Source organism: Oncorhynchus gorbuscha, unplaced genomic scaffold (genome assembly GCF_021184085.1).
Source record: "Oncorhynchus gorbuscha isolate QuinsamMale2020 ecotype Even-year unplaced genomic scaffold, OgorEven_v1.0 Un_scaffold_921, whole genome shotgun sequence".
NCBI classification, from domain to species: Eukaryota; Metazoa; Chordata; class Actinopteri; order Salmoniformes; family Salmonidae; genus Oncorhynchus; species Oncorhynchus gorbuscha.
The window spans coordinates 80970-102500 of record NW_025745682.1 but is presented as its reverse complement, the minus strand read 5'-3'; the positions used below and the strand labels follow the sequence as shown (position 1 = coordinate 102500).

At 45.0% G+C, this 21531-nt stretch overlaps 1 pseudogene; it reads right to left on the bottom strand.

Annotated features, from left to right (window-relative positions):
- The window catches only part of LOC124019434, a 176176-nt pseudogene that overhangs the window by 89366 nt on the left and 65279 nt on the right, over window positions 1–21531 (bottom strand).

The following is a 21531-nucleotide window of genomic DNA, read 5'->3' as shown; positions in this document are numbered from 1 at the left end:
TAGAGAGAGAAGGTAGAGAGAGGGCCTGGTGATTACATATGGAGAGAGGAGGTAGAGAGAGGAGGTAGAGAGAGGAGGTAGAGAGAGGAGGTAGAGAGAGAAGGTAGAGAGAGGAGGTAGAGAGAGGGCCTGGTGATTACATATGGAGAGAGAATGTAGAGAGAGGAGGTAGAGAGAGGGTCTGGTGATTACATATGCAGAGAGGAGGTAGAGAGAGGAGGTAGAGAGAGGACGTAGAGAGAGGAGGTAGAGAGAGGGCCTGGTGATTACATATGGAGAGAGAAGGTAGAGAGAGGAGGTAGAGAGAGGGTCTGGTGATTACATATGGAGAGAGGAGGTAGAGAGAGGAGGTAGAGAGAGGAGGGAGAGAGAGGGCCTGGTGATTACATATGGAGAGAGGAGGTAGAGAGAGGAGGTAGAGAGAGGAGGTAGAGAGAGGAGGTAGAGAGGGCCTGGTGATTACATATGGAGAGAGGAGGTAGAGAGAGGAGGTAGAGAGAGGAGGTAGAAAGAGGGCCTGGTGATTACATATGGAGAGGAGGTAGAGAGAGGAGGTAGAGAGAGGAGGTAGAGAGAGGAGGTAGAGAGGGCCTGGTGATTACATATGGAGAGAGGAGGTAGAGAGAGGAGGTAGAGAGGGCCTGATGATTACATATGGAGAGAGGAGGTGGAGAGAGGAGGTAGAGAGAGGGCCTGGTGATTACATATGGAGAGAGGAGGTAGAGAGAGGAGGTAGAGAGAGGGCCTGGTGATTACATATGGAGAGAGGAGGTGGAGAGAGGAGGTAGAGAGAGGAGGTAGAGAGAGGAGGTAGAGAGAGGAGGTAGAGATAGGAGGTAGAGAGAGGAGGTAGAGAGAGGGCCTGGTGATTACATATGGAGAGAGGAGGTAGAGAGAGGAGGTAGAGAGAGGAGGTAGAGAGAGAGGGAGAGATAGGAGGTAGAGAGAGGAGGTAGAGAGAGGGCCTGGTGATTACATATGGAGAGAGGAGGTAGAGAGAGGAGGTAGAGAGAGAGGAGGTAGAGAGGGAGGTAGAGAGAGGAGGTAGAGAGAGGAGGTAGAGAGGGGAGGTAGAGAGAGGAGGTAGAGAGAGGAGGTAGAGAGAGGACATAGAGAGAGGAGGTAGAGAGGAGGTAGAGAGAGGAGGTAGAGAGAGGAGAGGTAGAGAGGGCCTGGTGATTACATATGGAGAGGAGGAACAGCAACAGTACTTCACAAGATGAATCTCCCTCATTCTCTCTCCCCTCTCTCTCCACTCTCTCCCTCTCCACCTCTCTCTATCTCCCTCTCCCTCCTCTCTCTCCACTATCTCCCTCTCCCTGCCCCCTCTCTCTCCACTCTCTCCCTCTCCACCTCTCTCTATCTCCCTCTCCCTCCCTCCTCTCTCTCCACTCTCTCCCTCTCCACCTCTCTCTGTCTCCCTCTCCCTCCCTCCTCTCTCTCCACTCTCCCTGCCACTCTCTCTCTCTCCACCTCTTTCTCTCCACATCTCTCTATCTCCCTCTCTGTATCCCCCTCTATACACTCTCACTCTATCTTATCCACTGTCTCTTTTGTCAGGCTGTGTGTTGTAGCATCAGTCAATGTCTCTACTGTAGATGGAACTCTGTGTAGGAGTAGTAACATCAGCACTGTAGTATCAAGGTCTCTACCATCTCTGTCTGTCTGTCTCTCTCCATCTCTCTCTCTCTGTATGTCTCTATCCATATATCTCTCTCTCTGTCTGTCTCTCTCCATCTGTCTGTCTGTCTCTCTCCATCTCTCTCTCTGTCTGTCTCTCTCCATCTCTCTGTCTGTCTCTCTCCATCTCTCTCTCTGTCTGTCTCTCTCCATCTCTATCTCTCTGTCTGTCTCTCTCCATCTCTCTCTCTGTCTGTCTCTCTCCATCTCTATCTCTCTGTCTGTCTCTCTCCATCTCTCTCTCTATGTCTGTCTCTCTCCATCTCTGTCTGTCTGTCTCTCTCCATCTCTGTCTGTCTGTCTCTCTCCATCTCTCTCTGTCTGTCTCTCTCCATCTCTCTGTCTGTCTCTCTCCATCTCTCTGTCTGTCTCTCTCCATCTCTCTCGGTCTGTCTCTCTCTATCTCTCTGTCTGTCTGTCTCCATCTCTATCTCTCTGTCTGTCTCTCTCCATCTCTCTCTCTCTGTCTGTCTCTCTCCATCTCTCTCTCTCTGTCTGTCTCCATCTCTCTCTCTCTGTCTGTCTCTCTCCATCTCTCTCTCTCTGTCTGTCTCTCTCCATCTCTCTCTGTCTGTCTCTCTCCATCTCTCTCTCTCTGTCTGTCTCTCTCCATCTCTCTCTCTCTGTCTGTCTCTCTCCATCTCTCTCTCTCTGTCTGTCTCTCTCCATCTCTCTCTCTGTCTGTCTCTCTCCATCTCTCTCTCTCTGTCTGTCTCTCTCCTCTCTCTCTCTCTGTCTGTCTCTCTCCATCTCTCTCTCTCTGTCTGTCTCTCTCCATCTCTCTCTCTGTCTGTCTCTCTCCATCTCTCTCTCTGTCTGTCTCTCTCCATCTCTCTCTCTGTCTGTCTCTCTAGCTCGTCATCATTTTAGCTTCAGCTTCTCTACCTCTCTCCATCTCTCTCTCTCTCTCTCTGTATCCCCCATCACATTAGGCTTGTTCCAGCATCCTGTACCTCTGTTCATCTCTCCTCTCGTCTCAATTCATTTCAAGGGACTTTATTGGCATGGAAAACATATGTCAACCAATCCAAAACAAGTGAGGTAGATAATATACAAAAGTAGTCTCTCCATCTCTCTCTATCTCTGTATCCCACATCACATTATGTTCCAGCTTCCTGTCTTTAGGCTGACTAACATGATGCCTCATTTAACAACCTCACTCTGCCGATATATAATTCTTTGCCTAACCAGAGAGAGACAACGGGAGAAAGAGGGCAGAATTATGCTAAAATACCCTCCGTGTACAACGTAAAACACCAAATAATTCATGCAGAGCAAAATTAGGCCAATATCCACGAATGATCAAAATCCGGAAAAGAGCTGTTAAATTCTACGACCACCTAAAAGGAAGTGATTCCCAAACCTTCCATAACAACGCCATCACCTACAGAGAGATGAGCCTGGAGAAGAGTCCCCTAAGCAGGCTGGTCCTAGGGCTCTGTTCACAAACACAAACACACCCCCAGGACAGCAACACAATTAGACCCAACCAAATCATGAGAAAAACAAAAAGATAAGTACTTAACACATTGGAAAGAATTAACAAAAAACAGATCAAACTAGAATGCTATTTGGCCCTACACAGAGAGTACACAGCGGCAGAATACCTGACCACTGTGACTGACCCAAAATTAAGGAAAGCTTTGACTATGTACAGACTCAGTGAGCATAGCCTTGCTATTGAGAAAGGCCGCCGTAGGCAGACGTGGCTCTCAAGAGAAGACAGGCTATGTGCTCACTGCCCACAAAATGAGTTGGAAACTGAGCTGCACTTCCTAACCTCCTGCCAAATGTATGACCATATTAGAGAGACATATTTCCACCAGATTACACAGATCCACAAATAATTCCAAAACAAATCACATTTTGATAAACTCCCATATCTACTGGGTGAAATTCCACAGTGTTACATCACAGCAGCAAGATTTGTGATGCCTCAAGAAAAGGGCAACCAGTGAAGAACAAACACCACTGCAAATACAACCCATATTTATGTTGATTTATTTTCCCTTTAACTATTTTGTACTTTAACTATTTGTGCAAATAACTACTACTATATATAATTACTACTCCTACACACAGTTCCATCTACAGTAGAGACATTGATACTACTGATGTTACTACTCCTATTGATACTACTGATGTTACTCCTATTGATACTACTGATGTTACTACTCCTATTGATACTACTGATGTTACTATTGATACTGATGTTACTACTCCTATTGATACTACTGATGTTACTACTCCTATTGATACTACTGATGTTACTACTCCTATTGATACTACTGATGTTACTACTCCTATTGATACTATTGATACTACTGATGTTACTACTACTCCTATTGATACTACTGATGTTACTGATGTTACTCCTATTGATACTACTGATGTTACTACTCCTATTGATACTACTGATGTTACTACTCCTATTGATACTACTGATGTTACTACTCCTCCTATTGATACTACTGATGTTACTACTGATGTTCCTATTGATACTACTGATGTTACTACTCCTATTGATACTACTGATGTTACTACTCCTATTGATACTACTGATGTTACTACTCCTATTGATACTACTGATGTTACTACTCCTATTGATACTACTGATGTTACTACTCCTATTGATACTACTGATGTTACTACTCCTATTGATACTACTGATGTTACTACTCCTATTGATACTACTGATGTTACTACTCCTATTGATACTACTGATGTTACTACTCCTATTGATACTACTGATGTTACTACTCCTATTGATACTGCTGATGTTACTACTCCTATTGATACTACTGATGTTACTACTCCTACATTGATACTACTGAGTTCCTATTGATACTACTGACGTTAGTAGAGACATTGATACTACTGATGTTACTACTCCTATTGATACTACTGATGTTACTACTCCTATTGATACTACTGATGTTACTACTCCTATTGATACTACTGATGTTACTACTCCTACACACAGTTCCCTCTACAGTAGAGACATTGATACTACTGATGTTACTACTATTGATACTACATGTTACTACTCCTATTGATACTACTGATGACATTGATACTACTGATGTTACTACTCATGTTGATACTACTGATGTTACTACTCCTATTGATACTACTGATGTTACTACTCATGTTGATACTACTGATGTTACTACTCCTATTGATACTACTGATGTTACTACTCCTATTGATACTACTGATGTTACTACTCCTATTGGCAGGGCTTTCTCCTATAGAGCTCCATTTTTTGGAACGGTCTGCCTACCCATGTCAGAGACGCAAACTCGGTCTCAACCTTTAAGTCTTTACTGAAGACTCATCTCTTCAGTGGGTCATATGATTGAGTGTAGTCTGGCCCAGGAGTGGGAAGGTGAACGGAAAGGCTCTGGAGCAACGAACCGCCCTTGCTGTCTCTGCCTGGCCGGTTCCCCTTTTCCACTGGGATTCTCTGCCTCTAACCCTGTTACGGGGCTGAGTCACTGGCTTGCTGGGGCTCTCTCGTGCCGTCCCTGGGGGGTGCGTCACCTGGGTGGGTTGATTCACTGTTGTGGTCGGCCTGTCTGGGTTTCCTCCCCCCTTGGGTTGTACCGTGTCGGAGATCTTTGTGGGCTATACTCGGCCTTGTCTCAGGATGGTAAGTTGGTGGTTGAAGATTTCCCTCTAGTGGTGTGGGGGCTGTGCTTTGGCAAAGTGGGTGGGGTTATATCCTTCCTGTTTGGCCCTGTCCGGGGGTGTCCTCGGATGGGGCCACAGTGTCTCCTGACCCCTCCTGTCTCAGCCTCCAGTATTTATGCTGCAGTAGTTTATGTGTCGGGGGCTAGGGTCAGTTTGTTTATCTGGAGTACTTCTCCTGTCCTATTCGGTGTCCTGTGTAAATCTAAGTGTGCGTTCTCTAATTCTCTCCTTCTCTCTTTCTTTCTCTCTCTCGGAGGACCTGAGCCCTAGGACCATGCCCCAGGACTACCTGACATGATGACTCCTTGCTGTCCCCAGTCCACCTGGCCATGCTGCTGCTCCAGTTTCAACTGGCCTGGGCCCTAGGACCATGTCCCAGGACTACCTGACATGAGGACTCCTTGCTGTCCCCAGTCCACCTGGCCATGCTCCTGCTCCAGTTTCAACTGTTCTGCCTTACTATTATTCAACCATGCTGGTCATTTATGAACAATTGAACATCTTGGCCACGTTCTGTTATAATCTCCACCCGGCACAGCCAGAAGAGGACTGGCCACCCCACATATGCTCTCTCTAATTCTCTCTTTCTTTCTCTCTCTCTTGGAGGACCTGAGCCCTAGGACCGTGCCCCAGGACTACCTGACATGATGGCTCCTTGCTGTCCCCAGTCCACCTGACTGTGCTGCTGCTCCAGTTTCAACTGTTCTGCCTTATTATTATTTGACCATGCTGGTCATTTATGAACATTTGAACATCTTGGTCATGTTCTGTTATAATCTCTACCCGGCACAGCCAGAAGAGGACTGGCCACCCCACATAGCCCGGTTCCTCTCTAGGTTTCTTCCTAGGTTTTGGCCTTTCTAGGGAGTTTTTCCTAGCCACCGTGCTTTTACACCTGCATTGTTTGCTGTTTGGGGTTTTAGGCTGGGTTTCTGTACAGCACTTTGAGATATCAGCTGATGTACGAAGGGCTATATAAATAAATTTGATTTGATTTGATTTGATATTCATACTACTGATGTTACTACTCCTATTGATACTACTGATGTTACTACTCATGTTGATACTACTGATGTTACTACTCCTATTGATACTACTGATGTTACTACTCCTATTGATACTACTGATGTTACTACTCCTACACACAGTTCCATCTACAGTAGAGACATTGATACTACTGATGTTACTACTCCTATTACTGATGATTGATACTACTGATGTTACTACTCCTATTGATACTACTGATGTTACTACTCCTATTGATACTACTGATGTTACTACTCCTATTGATTACTGACTTACTATTGATACTACTGATGTTACTACTCCTATTGATACTACTGATGTTACTACTCCTATTGATACTACTGATGTTACTACTCCTATTGATACTACTGATGTTACTACTCCTATTGATACTACTGATGTTACTACTCCTATTGATACTACTGATGTTACTACTCCTATTGATACTACTGATGTTACTACTCCTATTGATACTACTGTTGTTACTACTCCTACACACAGTTACTCCCTCTACTCCAGATACTACTGAGACATTGATACTACTGATGTTACTACTCCTATTGATACTACTGATGTTACTACTCCTATTGATACTACTGATGTTACTACTCCTATTGATACTACTGATGTTACTACTCCTATTGATACTACTGATGTTACTACTCCTATTGATACTACTGATGTTACTACTCCTATTGATACTACTGATGTTACTACTCCTATTGATACTACTGATGTTACTACTCCTATTGATACTACTGTTGTTACTACTCCTACACACAGTTCCCTCTACAGTAGAGACATTGATACTACTGATGTTACTACTCCTATTGATACTACTGATGTTACTACTCCTATTGATACTACTGATGTTACTACTCCTATTGATTCTACTGACGTTGCTACTCCTATTGATACTACTGATGTTACTACTCCTACACACAGTTCCATCTACAGTAGAGACATTGACACTACTGATGTTACTACTCCTACACACAGTTATAACACTGTACAAAGCCATAATATCACATTTGAAATGTCTCTATTCGGCTGCGGAGAGCGTGATCACACAGTCATCCGGAACAGCTGATGCTCTCATGCATGTTTCAGTGTTACTTGCCTCGAAGCGAGCATAGAAGGTATTTAGCTCGTCTGGTAGGCTCGTGTCACTGGGCAGCTCGCGGCTGTGCTTCCCTTTGTCTGTAATGGTTTCCACATCCAACAAGCGTCAGAGCCGGTGTCGTACGATTAGATCTTAGTCCTGTATTGCCGCTTTGCCTGTTTGATGGTTCATCACAGGGGATAGTGGGATTTCTTAGAAGCTTCCGGGTTAGAGTCCCGCTCCTTGAAATTGGCAGCTCTAGCCTTTCACTCAGTGCGGATGCTGCCTGTAATCCATGGCTTCTGGCTGGGGTATGTACGTACGTTCACTGTGGGGACGACGTCCTCAATGCACTTATTGATGAAGCCAGTGACTGATGTGTTATACTCCTCAATGCCATCAGAAGAATCCCCGGAACATGTTCCAGTCTGTGCTAAAAAAAACAGTCCTGTAGTTTAGCATCTGCTTCATCTGACCACTTTTGTATTGAGTCACTGGGTCTTCCTGCTTTAATTTGAGCTTGTAAGCAGGAATCAGGAGGATAGAGTTATGTTTAGATTTACCAAATGGAGGGAGGGGCTTTGTAGGCGTCTCTGTGTGTGGAGTAAAGGTGGTCTAGAGCTTTGTAGGCGTCTCTGTATGTGGAGTAAAGGTGGTCTAGAGCTTTGTAGGCGTCTCTGTGTGTAGAGTAAAGGTGGTCTAGAGCTTTGTAGGCGTCTCTGTGTGTGGAGTAAAGGTGGTCTAGAGCTTTGTACCCATCTCTGTATGTGGAGTAAAGGTGGTCTAGAGCTTTGTAGGCGTCTCTGTATGTGGAGTAAAAGTGGTCTAGAGCTTTGTAGGCGTCTCTGTATGTGGAGTAAAAGTGGTCTAGAGCTTTGTAGGCGTCTCTGTATGTGGAGTAAAGGTGGTCTAGAGCTTTGTAGGCGTCTCTGTGTGTGGAGTAAAGGTGGTCTAGAGCTTTGTACCCATCTCTGTATGTGGAGTAAAGGTGGTCTAAAATATTTCTCCTCTGGTTGCACATTTGACATGCTGGTAGAAATGAGGTAACACTGATTTAAGTTCCCCTGCATTAAAGTCCCCGGCCACTAGGAGCGCTGTCTCTGGGTGAGTGGTTTCCTGTTTGCTTATGGGGCAGTGAGGTCATCGGTCTGTGTTTGCAATCTGTGTAGGCAGACAGCTTTTCCTCCCTGTTCAGATTATTCAGTAAAGCGGATTACCCCCCCCTTCTCCCCCCATCTCCCCCCACTAGATGGCACTGTTCCTGGTACTGTCACACCCGTTTATCCCTCTCCCCCTATAAATGAGTGTGAAAGTACCAGCTTTTGGCCACTAGATGGCACTGTTCCTGGTACTGCCACACCCGTTTATCCGTCTCCCCCTATAAATGAGTGTGAAAGTACCAGCTTTTGGCCACTAGATGGCACTGTTCCTGGTACTGCCACACCCGTTTATCCCTCTCCCCCTATAAATGAGTGTGAAAGTACCAGCTTTTGGCCACTAGATGGCACTGTTCCTGGTACTGCCACACCCGTTTATCTATTTAACTCGTCTCTTAACTCGTGTTTATTCAATGAATCACTTTTTTTTTTGCAATTTTGGATAGAAAACCAATAGCTTTTGCTTATGATGAAAATAAAATAGTGTGGTCAACCTCACGTCAAGCCAGGAGTCCATGTAAGCAATTCAAGGTGGAGAGGAGAGGAGAGGAGAGGGAGGGAGGGGAGGGGAGGGGAGGGGGGAGGAGAGGAGGGGGGGAGGGGAGGGAGGGGAGGGAGGGAGAGGGAGAGGAGAGGAGAGGAGAGGAGAGGAGAGGAGAGGAGAGGAGAGGAGAGGAGAGGAGAGGAGGAGAGGAGAGGAGAGAGGAGGGGAGGGGAGAGGGAGGAGGGAGGGGAGGGGAGGGGGGGAGGGGAGGGGAGGGGGGGGGGGAGGGAGGGGAGGGGAGGAGGGGGAGGGGAGGGGAGGAGGGGGAGGGGGAGGGAGGGGGGGGAGGGGGGGGAGGGAGGGGAGGGGAGGGGAGAGGGGGGGGGGAGGGGAGGGGAGGGGAGGGGAGGGGAGGGGAGGGGGAGGGGAGGGGAGAGGGGAGAGGAGAGGAGAGGCGAGGCGAGGCGAGGCGGGGGGGAGGGGAGGGGAGGAGGAGGGGAGGGGAGGGGAGGGGAGGGGAGGGGAGGGGAGGGGAGGGAGGGGAGGGGAGGGGAGGGGGAGGGGAGGGGAGGGGAGGGGAGGGGAGGGAGGGAGAGGAGAGGCGAGGCGAGGCGAGGAGAGGAGAGGAGAGGAGAGGAGAAATAGGTGTACTAATGCAGGATCAATTATAGACAGTAGAAGACACTACCAACGACCTACATCTTCTCATCAAAAAACACACTCTCTCCAAGAACATGAATCATTAATAACTTATCAACACAACCCCTGCCAGAGCAGCCAGACAGCTCTACGTAAGATCACACCTAGAGGATGAGCTTACTTATTACTTAATCCATCAATTATTGTGCCAGTCACATTCTGTTAAAGGTCCCCAGAGCACACATATCCCTGGGTCGCTCGTCTTTTCAGTTTGCTACAGCTGGAACGAGCTGCAACAAAACACTCAAACTGGACAGTTTTATCTCCATCTCTTCATTCAAAGACTCCATCATGGACACTCTTACTGACAGTTGTGGCTGCTTTGTGTGATGTATTGTTGTCTCTACCTTCTTGCCCTTTGTGCTGTTGTCTGTGCACAATAATGTTAGTACCATGTTTTGTGCTGCTACCATGTTGTGTTGCTACCATGTTGTGTTGCTACCATGTTGTGTTGCTACCATGCTGTTGTCATGTTGAGTTGCTACCATGTTGTTGTCATGTTGAGTTGCTACCATGTTGTTGTCATGTTGAGTTGCTACCATGTTGTTGTCATGTTGTATTGCTACCATGTTGTGGTGCTACCATGTTGTTGTCATGTTGAGTTGCTACCATGTTGTTGTCATGTTGTGTTGATACCATGTTGTTGTCATGTTGTGTTGATACCATGTTGTTGTCATGTTGAGTTGATACCATGTTGTTGTCATGTTGTTGTCATGTTATGTTGATACCATGTTGTTGTCATGTTGTGTTGATACCATGTTGTTGTCATGTTGTGTTGATACCATGTTGTTGTCATGTTGTGTTGCTACCATGTTGTTGTCATGTTGTGTTGATACCATGTTGGTGTCATGTTGAGTAGATACCATGTTGTTGTCATGTTGTGTTGCTACCATGTTGTTGTCATGTTGTGTTGCTACCATGTTGTTGTCATGTTGTGTTGCTACCATGTTGTTGTCATGTTGTGTTGCTACCATGTTGTTGTCATGTTGTGTTGCTACCATGTTGTTGTCATGTTGTGTTGCTACCATGTTGTTGTCATGTTGTGTTGCTACTATGTTGTTGTCATGTTGTGTTGCTACCATGTTGTTGTCATGTTGTGTTGCTACATATTGTTGTCATGTTGTGTTGCTACCATGTTGTTGTCATGTGTTGCTACCATGTTGTTGTCATGTTGTGTTGCTACCATATTGTTGTCATGTTGTGTTGATACCATGTTGTTGTCATGTTGTGTTGCTACCATGTTGTTGTCATGTTGTGTTGCTACCATGTTGTTGTCATGTTGTGTTGCTACCATGTTGTTGTCATGTTGTGTTGATACCATGTTGTTGTCATGTTGTGTTGCTACCATGTTGTTGTCATGTTGTGTTGCTACCATGTTGTTGTCATGTTGTGTTGCTACATATTGTTGTCATGTTGTGTTGCTACCATGTTGTTGTCATGTTGTGTTGCTACCATGTTGTTGTCATGTTGTGTTGCTACCATGTTGTTGTCATGTGTTGCTACCATGTTGTTGTCATGTGTTGCTGTCATGTTGTGTTGCTACCATGTTGTTGTCATGTTGTGTTGCTACCATGTTGTTGTCATGTGTTTCTACCATGTTGTCATATTGTGGTGCTGCCATGCTGTCTTAGGTCTCTCTTTATGTAGTGTTATGGTGTCTCACTTGTTGTGATGTGTGTTCTGTCCTATATATATATTGTTTTTTTAAATCCCACCCCCCGTCCCCGCAGGAGTCAATTTGCCTTTTGGTAAACAGGCAGTTAACCCACTGTTCCGAGGGAGGCCGTCATTGGTAAACAGGCAGTTAACCCACTGTTCCCAGGGAGGCCGTCATTGGTAAACAGGCAGTTAACCCACTGTTCCTAGACCAGTTAACCCACTGTTCCTAGACCAGTTAACCCACTGTTCCCAGGGAGGCCGTCATTGGTAAACAGGCAGTTAACCCACTGTTCCCAGGGAGGCCGTCATTGATAAACAGGCAGTTAACCCACTGTTCCCAGGGAGGCCGTCATTGGTAAACAGGCAGTTAACCCACTGTTCCCAGGGAGGCCATCATTGGTAAACAGGCAGTTAACCCACTGTTCCTAGACCAGTTAACCCACTGTTCCCAGACCAGTTAACCCACTGTTCCCAGGGAGGCCATCATTGGTAAACAGGCAGTTAACCCACTGTTTCCAGGGAGGCCGTCATTGGTAAACAGGCAGTTAACCCACTGTTCCTAGACCAGTTAACCCACTGTTCCCAGGGAGGCCATCATTGGTAAACAGGCAGTTAACCCACTGTTCCCAGGGAGGCCGTCATTGGTAAACAGGAAGTTAACCCACTGTTCCCAGGGAGGCCGTTATTGGTAAACAGGCAGTTAACCCACTGTTCCCAGGGAGGCCATCATTGGTAAACAGGCAGTTAACCCACTGTTCCCAGGGAGGCCGTCATTGGTAAACAGGCAGTTAACCCACTGTTCCCAGACCAGTTAACCCACTGTTCCCAGACCAGTTAACCCACTGTTCCCAGGGAGGCCGTCATTGGTAAACAGGCAGTTAACCCACTGTTCCTAGACCAGTTAACCCACTGTTCCCAGGGAGGCCGTCATTGGTAAACAGGCAGTTAAACCACTGTTCCCAGACCAGTTAACCCACTGTTCCCAGGGAGGCCGTCATTGGTAAACAGGCAGTTAACCCACTGTTCCTAGACCAGTTAACCCACTGTTCCCAGGGAGGCCGTCATTGGTAAACAGGCAGTTAACCCACTGTTCCCAGGGAGGCCGTCATTGGTAAACAGGCAGTTAACCCACTGTTCCCAGGGAGGCCGTTATTGGTAAACAGGCAGTTAACCCACTGTTCCCAGGGAGGCCGTCATTGGTAAACAGGCAGTTAACCCACTGTTCCTAGACCAGTTAACCCACTGTTCCCAGGGAGGCCGTCATTGGTAAACAGGCAGTTAACCCACTGTTCCCAGACCAGTTAACCCACTGTTCCTAGACCAGTTAACCCACTGTTCCTAGGCCAGTTAACCCACTGTTCCTAGACCAGTTAACCCACTGTTCCCAGACCAGTTAACCCACTGTTCCTAGACCAGTTAACCCACTGTTCCTAGGCCAGTTAACCCACTGTTCCTAGACCAGTTAACCCACTGTTCCCAGACCAGTTAACCCACTGTTCCCAGACCAGTTAACCCACTGTTCCCAGGGAGGCCGTCATTGTAAATAACCATTTGTTCTTAACTGACTTAACTAGTTAAATAAAGGTAAAAAGATAGTCAGGATGAGGCTATAGGCAGTTAGCATTATGCTAAAGCTAGTCAGGGTGAGGCTATAGGCAGTTAGCATTATGCTGAAGCTAGTCAGGGTGAGGCTATAGGCGGGTGAGTCTATAGGCAGTTAGCATTATGCTAAAGGTAATCAGGGTGAGTCTATAGGCAGTTAGCATTATGCTAAAGCTAGTCAGGGTGAGGCTATAGGCAGTTAGCATTATGCTAAAGCTAGTCAGGGTGAGGCTATAGGCAGTTAGCATTATGCTAAAGCTAGTCAGTGTAAGCCAATAGGGAGCCTAGTTCTCTCCTCACTTTCACATTTTATTAATTGGCATTCTGACAGGTGTGTGTGTGTGTGTGTGTGTGTGTGTGTGTGTGTGTGTGTGTGTGTGTGTGTGTGTGTGTGTGTGTGTGTGTGTGTGTGTGTGTGTGTGTGTGTGTGTGTGTGTGTGTGTGTGTGTGTGTGTGTGTGTGTGTGTGTGTGTGTGTGTGTGTGACGGGAGTGTTTGTGCTACTGCTAAAATGATATTATTAATTGGATAGCTACCTCATGTGTGTAGTCTCCAGGGTATATATACTTTTAGTTTAAATGTCTGTAACCTTTATTTAACCAGGCAAGTCAGTTAAGAACAAATTCTTATTTTCAACGACAGCCTAGGAACAGTGGGTTAACTGCCTGTTCAGGGGCAGAACCACAGATGTGTACCATGTCAGCTCGGGGATTTGAACTCTAACCACTAGGCTACCCTGCCACCCTGCCATCTTTAGCATAATGCTAACTGCCTATAGCCTCACACTGACTAGCTTCAGCATAACGCTAATTCCCACAGAATTAGAATCTAGAATATGTAACAGACTAAAGCTAACAAGACAGAAGACAGAGCATGAAGGAGAAGAAAAAACAGTCCCAAAACCCCCAGACTGACAGACTTGTAGCTTTACATCGTTGTAGAGTCAAACTATAGTCCCAATGGTGACAGAGAGGTCTTCTATAATATTTAACAGACTATAAAAAGACATAGCATAGTGTCGAGTCAAACTATAGTCCCAAATGGTGACAGAGATGTCTCCTATAACATTTAACAGACCCGCAAAAGAGATAGCATAGTGTAGTGTAGATCAGACTGTACATCTTCTGAGTCTCCCAACTATAGATCTAAAAGTTCCATGGCTACTGTTCTGTAGACTTCCATTTAGCATTTAACATACACAGCCCCCGAGACTGACACCCATCAATTATATATATATGCACTTCACGATGACAGACAGAGACTCATACAGGATACTAAACCCTCAACATCAAACCCTTTTCATTCCACTTCACAATTCCACACGTAAAACCTTAGTTTTGGACGACATTACCTGAACGGACTTTTACGATCAAGGACTATCAAGAAAATACAAGTTTAAAAAACACTTCTAACCTGCAGAAGAAACAGAGGAAACTGGAAAAATACCATCCTCTCGCTCCTACTGAAAAGCCAATACCATCCTCTCACTCCTACTGAAAAGATAAATACCATCCTCTCACTCCTACTGAAAAGACAATACCATCCTCTCACTCCTACTGAAAAGACAATACCATCCTCTCGCTCCTACTGAAAAGCCAATACCATCCTCTCACTCCTACTGAAAAGCCAATACCATCCTCTCGCTCCTACTGAAAAGCCAAAACCATCCTCTCACTCCTAATACAACAATAATAATAACAATAGAATACTCTTTGTTTGGACGTCGTGAAGGATAATTCACCAACACTGAGAAGACATAGCGAGCTAATGATCTCCTTTTCACCAACACTGAGAAGACATAGCGAGCTAATGACCTCCTTTTCACCAACACTGAGAAGACATAGCGAGCTAATGACCTCCTTTTCACCAACACTGAGAAGACATAGCGAGCTAATGACCTCCTTTTCATCAACACTGAGAAGACATAGCGAGCTAATGACCTCCTTTTCACCAACACTGAGAAGACATAGCGAGCTAATGACCTCCTTTTCACCAACACTGAGAAGATTTAGCGAGATAACGACCTCCTTTTCCACGTGGAAAAGACAGACAGAGACCTGCTAGCTATGTTCGGAATCTGCCTCCCGAAAAAAGCTTCTCCCAAGTGGGTGTGACACCTACTCCTGTTGCCTACTGCACTGCTGCTTGGACTCCACCCTCTCTGTTCACTGTCTGCCCTGGTCTGTCTCCCCCTGTCTGGTACAGGTACCCCCACCACACTCCACCCTCTCTGTTCACTGTCTGCCCTGGTCAGTCTCCCCCTGTCTGGTACAGGTACACCCACCACACTCCACCCTCTCTGGTCACTGTCTGCCCTGGTCTGTCTCCCCCTGTCTGGTACAGGTACCCCCACCACTGTCATAGCGGAAATGTTTATGTTGTTGATTTCTCTTCTCAAACAAAAGCATGGGATTTGTTCTCTGTAATAGCTATTTTAAATGGGAAGACGTAGTTTGATTACCAAGATTCTAATCTTTTGAAGGGTGTAAGACACTTGCATTTTTCAAGAATGTTTAATGTTACGAAGTTGTATTTTTAGTTGTCAATCTCTGAAATTTCCCCTGGTGTTGGTTCCTGGTACGGGATATCGCAGCCATAACAGGTTTTAATGTTGATCATGTGGTTGTTACTGACAAGGAGCACATGGCTGAGCTCACTTCATTAAGTCGGGATTCCTAATCCTCTTAGCCATGCCTCCTTGCCCGTCCAACATTTCCTCATCAACCACCCCTTCTAATGAGACTATCCCCGACGCTCCTCCCTCTTTTTCCCTTCTAATGCGACTATCCCCGATGCTCCTCCCTCTTTTTCCCTTCTAATGCGACTATCCCCGATGCTCCTCCCTCTTTTTCCCTTCTAATGTGACTATCCCCGATGCTCCTCCCTCTTTTTCCCTTCTAATGCGACTATCCCCGATGCTCCTCCCTTTTTTTTCCTTCTAATGCGACTATCCCCGATGCTCCTCCCTCTTTTTTTCCTGCCCCGCTACAACGTTTCTCCCTGCAGGCGGTCACTGAGTCCGAGGTACTAAAGGAGCTCCTTAAACTTGACCCCAAAAAACATCTGTGTCAGATGGTTTAGACCCTTTCTTCGTTAAGGTTGCTGCCCCTATCATCACCAAGCCCCATCTCTGACCTTTTTACCCCTCTCTCCTCTCTGGGGAGGTTACCATTGACTGGAAGGCAGCTACAGTGGGTCCTTTATTTAAAGGGGGAGATCAAGCTGATCCTAACTGTTACAGGCCTATTTCTATTTCCCCTTGTTTATCAAAGTGTTGGAACAACTTGTCAATATTCAACTGACTGGCTTTCTTGATGTCTATAGTTACTCTCTGGTATGTCTACAGTATTCTCTCTGGTATGTAATCTGGTTTCTGCTCAGGTTGTGGATATGTCTCTGCAACCTTAAATGTCCTTGCCTTTGATTCTAAGCAATGCTGTGCTGTTATTTTTATTGACTTGGCCAATGCTTTTGACACGGTAGACCATTCCTTCCTGTGTGCCGGCTAAAGAGTATTGGTGTCTCTGAAGGATGTTTGGTCTGGTTTGCTAACTACCTCTCTCAAAGAGCGCAGTGTATAAGGTCAGAACATCTGCTGTGTCAGCCACTGCCTGTCCCCAAGGGAGTACCCCAAGGCTCAATCCTAACCCCCACACTCTTCTCAACTTACATCAACAACATAGCTCAGGCATTAGGATGCTCTCATCCATCCATTTATATGCAGATGATACAGTCTTATACTCAGCGGGCCCCTCCTCGGATTTTGTGTTAAACGCTCTACAACAAAGCTTTCTTAGTGTGCAACAAGCTTTCTCTGCCCTTAACCTTGTTCTGAACACCTCAAAAACAAAGGTCATGTGGTTTGGTTAAAAGAATGCCCCTCTCCCCACCGGTGTGATTACTACCTCTGAGGGTTTAGAGCTGGAGATAGTCACCTCATACAAGTACTTGGGAGTATGGCTAGACGGTACACTGTCCATCTCTCAGCACATATCAAAACTGCAGGCTAAGGTTACATCTAGACTTGGTTTCCTCTCTTTACCCCAGCTGCCAAACTGTGATTCAGATGACCGTCTCCATACTCTACGCTAGACTATGGAGACGTAATTTATAAATCGGCAGGTAAGGGTGCTCTCGAGCGGCTAGATGTTCTTTACCATTTTTTAAATTTTATTTTACCTTTATTTAACCAGGCAAGTCAGTTAAGAACATATTCTTATTTTCAATGACGGCCTGGGAACAGTGGGTTAACTGCCTGTTCAGGGGCAGAATGACAGATTTGTACCTTGTCAGCTCGGGGGTTTGAACTCGCAACCTTCCGGTTACTAGTCCAACGCTCTAACCACTAGGCTACGCTGCCGCCCCATGCGGCCATCAGGTTTGCCGTCAATGCTCATTATAGGACACATCACTGCTCTCTATACCGCATACAACACCCATTCAGCCAGTCACATTCTGTTAAAGGTCCCCAAAGCACACACATCCCTGGGTCGCTCGTTGCAAAAAACACTCAAACTGGACAGTTTTATCTCAATCTCTTCATTCAAAGACTCAATCATGGACACTCTTACTGACAGTTGTGGCTGCTTTGTGTGATGTATTGTTGTCTCTACCTTCTTGCCCTTTGTGCTGTTGTCTGTGCACAATAATGTTTGTACCATGTTTTGTGCTGCTACCATGTTGTTGTCATGTTTTGTTGATACATGTTGTGTTGCTACCATGTTGTTGTCATGTTCAGTTGCTACCATGTTGTTGTCATGTTGAGTTGATACCATGTTGTTGTCATGTTGAGTTGCTACCATGTTGTTGTCATGTTGAGTTGCTACCATGTTGTTGTCATGTTGAGTTGCTACCATGTTGTTGTCATGTTGAGTTGATACCATGTTGTTGTCATGTTGAGTTGCTACCATGTTGTTGTCATGTTGTGTTGATACCATGTTGTTGTCATGTTGTGTTGATACCATGTTGTTGTCATGTTGTGTTGCTACCATGTTGTTGTCATGTTGTGTTGCTACCATGTTGTTGTCATGTTGAGTTGCTACCATGTTGTTGTCATGTTGAGTTGATACCATGTTGTTGTCATGTTGTGTTGATACCATGTTGTTGTCATGTTGAGTTGATACCATGTTGTTGTCATGTTGTGTTGCTACCATGTTGTTGTCATGTTGAGTTGCTACCATGTTGTTGTCATGTTGAGTTGATACCATGTTGTTGTCATGTTGAGTTGATACCATGTTGTTGTCATGTTATGTTGATACCATGTTGTTGTCATGTTGTGTTGCTACCATGTTGTTGTCATGTTGAGTTGCTACCATGTTGTTGTCATGTTGTGTTGATACCATGTTGTTGTCATGTTATGTTGATACCATGTTGTTGTCATGTTGTGTTGCTACCATATTGTTGGCATGTTGTGTTGCTACCATGTTGTTGTCATGTTGAGTTGCTACCATGTTGTTGTCATGTTGTGTTGATACCATGTTGTTGTCATGTTATGTTGATACCATGTTGTTGTCATGTTGTGTTGCTACCATGTTGTTGTCATGTTGAGTTGCTACCATGTTGTTGTCATGTTGTGTTGATACCATGTTGTTGTCATGTTGTGTTGATACCATGTTTTGTCATGTTGTGTTGCTACCATGTTGTTGTCATGTTGAGTTGCTACCATGTTGTTGTCATGTTGTGTTGATACCATGTTGTTGTCATGTTGTGTTGATACCATGTTTTTTTTTTCATGTGTTGCTACCATGTTGTTGTCATGTTATGTTGATACCATGTTGTTGTCATGTTGTGTTGATACCATGTTGTTGTCATGTTATGTTGATACCATGTTGTTGTCATGTTGTGTTGCTACCATGTTGTTGTCATGTTATGTTGATACCATGTTGTTGTCATGTTGTGTTGCTACCATGTTGTTGTCATGTTGAGTTGCTACCATGTTGTTGTCATGTTATGTTGATACCATGTTGTTGTCATGTTGTGTTGCTACCATGTTGTTGTCATGTTGAGTTGCTACCATGTTGTTGTCATGTTGTGTTGCTACCATGTTGTTGTCATGTTGTGCTGCTACCATGTTGTGGTGCTACCATGTTGTTGTCATGTTGTGTTGCTACCATGTTGTTGTCATGTTGTGTTGCTACCATGTTGTTGTCATGTTGAGTTGCTACCATGTTGTTGTCATGTTGTGTTGATACCATGTTGTTGTCATGTTATGTTGATACCATGTTGTTGTCATGTTGTGTTGCTACCATGTTGTTGTCATGTTGAGTTGCTACCATGTTGTTGTCATGTTGTGTTGCTACCATGTTGTTGTCATGTTGAGTTGCTACCATGTTGTTGTCATGTTGTGTTGATACCATGTTGTTGTCATGTTGTGTTGATACCATGTTGTTGTCATGTTGTTGTCATGTTGTGTTGATACCATGTTGTTGTCATGTTGTGTTGCTACCATGTTGTTGTCATGTTGATGTTGATACCATGTTGTTGTCATGTTGTGTTGCTACCCATGTTGTTTAAGTTGAGTTGCTACCATGTTGTTGTCATAAAGTTAAGTTGATACCATGTTGTTGTCATTTGTGTTGACTACCATGTTGTTGTCATGTTGATGTCATGTTGGTGATACCATGTTGTTGTCATGTTGTGTTGCTACTTAAATGTTGTTGTCATGTTGAGTTGCTACCATGTTGTTGTCATGTTGTGTTGCTACCATGTTGTTGTCATGTTGAGTTGCTACCATGTTGTTGTCATGTTGTGTTGATACCATGTTGTTGTCATGTTGTGTTGATACCATGTTGTTGTCATGTTGTTGTCATGTTGTGTTGATACCATGTTGTTGTCATGTTGTTTTGATACCATGTTTGTTTTTTTCATGTGTTGCTACCATGCTATGTTGTTGCCTAAGGTAACTCTTAATGTAGTGTTATGGTCTCTCTCTTGTCGTGATGTGTTTTATCCTATATATATAGCATTTAACATACCGCTAACCAAACTAGCCTAGTGTAGCCTAGCGAATAGCCTGTAGCCTGAGGGAAGTCCATGGCCTCCCACCGCTAACACAGACTAGCCTAGTGTAGCCTAGCGAATAGCCTGTAGCCTGAGGGTAGTCCATGGCCTCCCACCGCTAACACAGACTAGCCTAGTGTAGCCTAGCGAATAGCCTGTAGCCTGAGGGAAGTCCATGAACTGGTACAGTTAAATATTTAACAGACATGTTCTCCTCAGTCAGAAACAGAGGCCCACAGCATCACAACAGACACCCATAGCTGTGGTTGGAACATAGCCTAGCCTAGCGTAGCGTCAGTACTACTATTAGTTCTTATTCTATGGGTTGGTGTGTAACGTAGCCTAGCCTAGCGTCAGTACTACTATTGGTTCTTATTCTATGGGTTGGTGTGTAACGTTGCCTAGCCTAGCTTCAGTTCTACTATTAGTTCTTATTCTATGGGTTGGTGTGTAACGTAGCCTAGCCTAGCGTCAGTTCTACTATTAGTTCTTATTCTATGGGTTCTAATGCCTAGCCTAGCCTAGGTATTAGTTCTTATTCTATGGGTTGGTGCGTAACTAGCCTAGCCTAGCGTCAGTTCTACTATTAGTTCTTATTCTATGGGTTGGTGTGTAACGTAGCCTAGCCTATCATCAGTTCTACTATTAGTTCTTATTCTATGGGTTGGTGTGTAACATTGCCTAGCCTATCATCAGTTCTACTATTAGTTCTTATTCTATGGGTTGGTGTGTAACGTAGCCTAGCGTAGCGTCAGTTCTACTATTAGTTCTTATTCTATGGTTTGGTGTGTAACGTAGCCTAGCCTAGCATCAGTTCTACTATTAGTTCTTATTCTATGGGTTGGTGTGTAACGTTGCCTAGGCAAGCGTCAGTACTACTATTGGTTCTTATTCTATGGGTTGTGTGTAACGTTGCCTAGCCTAGCATCAGTTCTACTATTAGTTCTTATTCTATGGGTTGGTGTGTAACGTAGCCTAGCCTAGCCTAGCATCAGTTCTACTATTAGTTCTTATTCTATGGGTTGGTGTGTAACGTAGCCTAGCCTAGCGTCAGTTCTACTATTAGTTCTTATTCTATGGGTTGGTGTGTAACGTAGCCTAGCCTAGCCTAGCGTCAGCACTACTATTAGTTCTTATTCTATGGGTTGGTGTGTAACGTAGCCTAGCCTAGCGTCAGTTCTACTATTAGTTCTTATTCTATGGGTTGGTGTGTAACGTAGCCTAGCCTAGCGTCAGTACTACTATTAGTTCTTATTCTATGGGTTGGTGTGTAACGTAGCCTAGCCTAGCGTCAGTTCTACTATTAGTTCTTATTCTATGGGTTGGTGTGTAACGTAGCCTAGCCTAGCGTCAGTACTACTATTAGTTCTTATTCTATGGGTTGGTGTGTAACGTAGCCTAGCCTAGCGTAGCGTCAGTACTACTATTAGT